Below are 5,526 nucleotides of genomic sequence, written 5' to 3'. Positions count from 1 at the left end.
TGTTTGGGGTCCTTCGCGGGCACAGACCCAGCGCGACAGGGTCAGGCGCGGGTGTCCGGTCATCACGGCACCGCCGCCTCCCTCGCCCCATTAGCTCCCGTTCCCTCTCCATGAGCGCAGCCCCCGCCATTCCAAGTCTCCTCCGCACGGAAACGGCTGTCTCCGCAGAAGCTTCGCCTCTGAGAACTGAACTTCACTGTCTGCGGGTCGGAGGACGACGATAAAGTTCTGCCAAATAAACTCCAGCAACCCCTCGCGCACCCCCTCCTGCCCCCCACCCCTCCTGCATAAAAGGCCGCCTGGTTCTCCAGGCCGGACAAAGCTACCGTCGGGGTTCCACGGGATGTCAGGCTGCAATAGGGCTCAGGAGCTTTAGGCAGGCACAGGCCAGAGTAAGCAAGCCCGGCCATTGTCCTGTCATGAAAACGAAGTTATGTTTTGGAGACGGAAAAACTAATATTTGAAACGTGTAAAGCACTCCCCCTCCTCCCTTATTGTTCCTCTTTAAATAAAAGAGCGCTTTGGGGGAATTTGCGCATCATCCTGCATAGGGGCCATGCCCGTCTCTAATGCCCGCTGCCAGTGTATGGCGCCCGTCAGCAAGCGCGCTTCTCTCAGAACCGCTTTCAGCGCTGTTCTGTATGGTTGGCAAAGATGCTACAACGTAATGCTAAAAGGTGCGCTATTCCACCAGAACACCATAGCACGAAAGCCTGGCGTGCTTAGTGATAATAGGTTTTTATTTGAAAAGAAAAATAGGCCCTAGGCCAGTGGTTGGCAAACTCATTAGTCAACAGAGCCAAATAACAGTACAACGACTGAAATTTCTTTTGAGAGCCAATTTTTTTTAAACTTAAACTATAAAGGTAGGTACATTGTTAGTAACTTAATTAGGGTACTCCTAAGGCTTACGAAGAGCCACAATCAAGGGGCCAAAGAGTGCAGGTGGCTCGCCAGCCACAGTTTGCCAACCATGGCCCGGCCTAGACCCTCTGCCTGCAGACTGAAGGGTCCGGAGTTTGGGGCCCAGGCCACATGCTCAGGGGGCGGGCTGATCCCCAGTTGGGGGCCTGCCGGAGGCAGCCCATCAACGAGTCTCTCTCATCATCAATGTTTTTCTCTCTCTCCCTTGCTCTTCCTCTCTGAAATCAATAAAAATATCTTGAAAAAAATAGAAAGGAAAACAGGATTTGATTATAAAAGAAACTTGACAGTTTCTCCAATACTTAAAAGGAGCTTAAAGCACCTTGAGATTGAGCTTTCCCGGGGGAGCCCACGGAACCGCTCCCTGCTGCCTTCCCAGCACACAGCACATAGGAGTCCCCAGTGCAGGCGTCGGGTGTGGGCCGAGAACAGGACCTTGCCTCCTCTGCTCCAAGAGGGAGATGGCAGCTGGCAAGCTGGTGCTCACTTGTTCTTCAGGTTCAGGAAACAGGGTAAACTAGCTGGACTCTTCCTGTGCAGCACCAGCTCCTCTGCCTGCTCTCTGATTCCTTTGATTCTGTTCCTTGATCACTAAAATTTATCTGAGAGGTAGAACTTAGATAATGGGCATGTCGGTCCTGCCTGGCTGGCTGGTTAAGAGAGGTGCTATCTTTACCAGGCACTGTGGTAGGGATTATGTCAAAAAAGGAGAAATGACTCACCCCACCCTTAACAGGAGTCTATAGTCTTCAAAGAACTTCTCTAAAGAATTTCATCCATCCCCAATTTCATCCAAGCCTTATTCCCCAGGGTAATGGTATTTGGAGGTGGTACCTTTGGGAAATCATTAGGCCAGCAGGTGGGAGCCTGCGTGAATGGGATTGTGTAATATCCTTATAAGAAGAGAAAGAGACCAGAACTCGCTCTTCCCACCAGGTGAGGGTATAGCAAGCGAGCTGTCTGCAACCCCGAAGAGGATCCTCGCCAGAACCCAACCATGTCACTGTGGTCAGAGATCTTCAGCCCCTGGAATTGTGGGAAATAAATGTTTCTCACTGAAGCCGCCCAGTTGGTCATGTGCTATAGCAACCCAGAGTAAGACGCTTTCATTCATCACACCCAGCACAGCATTTGCAATCACCCGGCACCAGTGGCATTCAATCTACCCCCACCCTTGTTTGCAGCTTTTCCCTACCATTCCACCGGGCATCATCCTGCACTTTAGCTGTAGCCAAACCACCTTACGATCTCTCCATAGCCACCCATTTTCTAGTCTCCGTGTCCTTTTCAGGTTGCTTCTCTGTGCCTGGAATACTCTGCTCTGAGCCGCCTATCAAAACTGCATTCATCCAGTCTAATCTGCTTCCCTTGAGCAGTGACTCTACGCCAGTGGTTCTCAACCTTGGCTGCCCATTAGAATCACCTGGGAATCTTTTTAAAATCGGAATCAGGCCCAGAAATCAGGATTTTTAAAAGATTCCCAGGTGATTCTAATGTGCAGCCAAGGTTGAGAACCACTGCTCTACACATTCTCCTCCTCCCCCAAAGGAGTAGTCATCCATGCCCAATCAAAAATTTTTCAGAAGGATGAAGAGTTTAGACCAGTGGTTCTCAACCTTCCTAATGCTGCGACCCTTTAATACAGTTCCTCATGTTGTGGTGATCCCCCAACTATAAAATTATTTTCGTTGCTACTTTATAACAGTAACTTTGCTACTGTTATGAATCATAATGTAAATATCTGATATGCAGGATGTATTTAGTCGACCCCTGTGAAAGGGTTGTTTGACCCCCAAAGGGGTCGTGACCCACAGGTTGAGAACCGCTGGTTTAGACAAACATAAAACTCCTCTCTGTTGTTCTGCAGCACACCTCTGTCTTGGACACTGTACATTACTGCTTAGTCAGTGATTGTTGTGTCCAGGAGAAGGTGAACTACTAAAGGCAAGGATATACTTATCCGTATATCCTTGATGTCTGCACATACTCTGTATTAAGTAAATATTTGAACACACTTCTGTGAGAGTAATATGTACACTCCAAAGAAAGGCATTAAGAAATTGTAGTCCTGCCCGGAGGTCACAGTTTGATTCCCAGTCAGGGCACATGTCCCAGTAGCAAGCTCGATCCCTAGGAGGGGGCATGCAGGAAGCAGCAGATCAATGATGCTCTCTCATCATTGATGTTTCTATCTCTCTCTCCATCTCCCTTTCTCTCTGAAATCAACAAAAATATATTTTTTAAAAAAATTAAGGGCCCATTAAGAAAGCGATTCAGAGACCCAAGTCTGCCTGTACAAAGAGCAAGGGTGGGAAGAGGAGCCAGCCAGGCAGGAGCCACGCCCCAGTTCTGTGACCTGGAATGAGAGCAAACAGCAGCTACAGCAAAAACCATGACCGAGTCTTATATTTAGCTGCTGCTTCATTCTTTTTTTTTTTTAAAGTTTATTACAATATATTGCATAGTATGTTTTTTAAAATGTATTTTTATTGATTTCAGAGAGGAAGGGAGAGGGAGAGAAAGAAACATCAACGATGAGAGAGACGCATTGATCGACTGCCTCCTGCACGCCCCCTACTGGGGATCCAGCCTGCAATCGGGCTTGTGCCCAGACAGGGAATCCAACCATTACCTCCTGGTTCATAGGTTGACGCTCTACCACTGAGCCACACTGGCCAGGCTGCTCCTCCATTCTTTACATGAATAATTGTATTTCATCTTCCCAACAAAAAGTTACAGATGAGGAAAGAGAGGCCGAGAGAGATGAAGATGCTTGTCCCAGCCACACAGTCAGTTTCAGAGACCCTCTTAACCACTCTTGTGAGCCAGGCATTGGAAGGGGACTCTCCATAGCACCTTTCATAAGCACATCGTAACACTTCTTACGTGGTGTTGTTGTCTCCATCTCCCTCTTCAGCTATTTTAGGTTCACCTTTCAACTGTTCCCCTTACAGGAAGGACTGAATCCCAGGCAGGCACACTTACCTACCCCATGGAGGGCTTTTCTGTGGGGTTTACCATTATCTCTAAGCCACAGGTATAAAGTTATTGTGGGTCTATCAGATTAGGCTGGGAATACAGTTTGAGGGAAAATAATACTGTCTCTAATATAAACATTTAAAATTTTATTCCCTAGGACATAAGAAAATGACCCAGAAAATTTTTGAAAAATTGTTATGACGAAATTGGACCTCCCAAGGCAAAAATGCTTTCTTTGGAAAAGGTATGAGGATACATTTATTAACTATTTCCATAAGACTAAGGAATTAGTGGAATAAATTATTCATCACTTAAATACAAGAACATAGTTGACCCAATATGCCTGTACTGAATAAATCAAAAACAGCATTTTAGGAAGATATGCATGAAAGAAAAGTTAGCAGCAACATTTATATAATGGCTCTTAGCAATTCAATGTTGAATCAATTTATTTTTAAAAATCTATCTAAGATACAGAATTCTTATTAGAAACTTTGTTTTGTTGGAAAATTACATTTTTGTTTAGAAAAGCATGTATCTTGCCTGGTTGATACTGACCTTGCTCAATGATTATCGGCAGTTTTTTGGTGGCACTTCAAGATAGGAATAGTTTCTTCAGAACTTGCAGGAGATGTAAGTCATACTCTTACTGATTTTCTGTACTCAGCTTGTTCAAAGTGCAGCCTTGGATACACTCTGAAATGGAGATCAAGAGAGTCAGAGCAAAGAGGAATTTTGCCCCTCCCTTCCGCATTCTTCTTCATCTGGAGAGAGGATGTTCAAGGACGTCCTTGACCACGTATATGTCCACTTCACAAGTCAAGGCCAGTTTCATTGTTTGTGACAGATTAAAAATAAAGTTAAATGTTCCATCAGTTAGACAAAACGTACTATAAAAGAACCACCCATTCAGCCACAGGGCTCTTTGCCATTCTCACCTGAGGCAAAACAACTCTTCCACTGCTCCTTAAAAAAAAATTGACAATAATGACATTTACTCTCTCTCTTAGTAATGGAAAGTTCCCATTTCTCAAACAGCAGGGCTTAAAAGGAACTTTTCTTCTGGACGTAATGACTGGCCACTCATGGTACACAAGGCACAACTGGAGGGGTGTCTATTTCATGAATGAAAGACTCTTACCAAACTACTTAAACAATTTAGATATTTTCAAACAGAAATGCAGTAAGATTTTACAGAGTGACAATAGCTCACGGGATTCTCAGAGTTTCACTCAGTGTTTAGTTGTGAAAATACAGCTTTAGACATAAAGGCATTGCCATCATTTTCCTTTGCTAAATGTTTGCGATTATGTAGCTATGAACATAATTAGGTATCATTATTTTCCCACATTTTTCAGGTGTGGACTATGTAAAGATCTCTCATTAAAATCATATAATGCTGCTTTGAAGGCATCAATCATCTTAATGAAAATGCAAATGTTCCACTGCATGGGAGAACATATTTGCCAATGTTATCACTGATAAGGGTTTAATTTCCAACATTTATAGGGAACTCATACAACTTAACAAAAGGAAGATAATTCAATCAAAAATGGGCAAAGGACCTAAATAGTCATTTTTCGAAAGAGGACATACAGAAAGCCAAGAGACATGAGAACATGC

The sequence above is a fragment of the Myotis davidii genome, unplaced genomic scaffold, assembly GCF_000327345.1.
Source record: "Myotis davidii unplaced genomic scaffold, ASM32734v1 scaffold151, whole genome shotgun sequence".
NCBI lineage: Eukaryota > Metazoa > Chordata > Mammalia > Chiroptera > Vespertilionidae > Myotis > Myotis davidii.
This window is presented reverse-complemented; position numbering follows the sequence as displayed.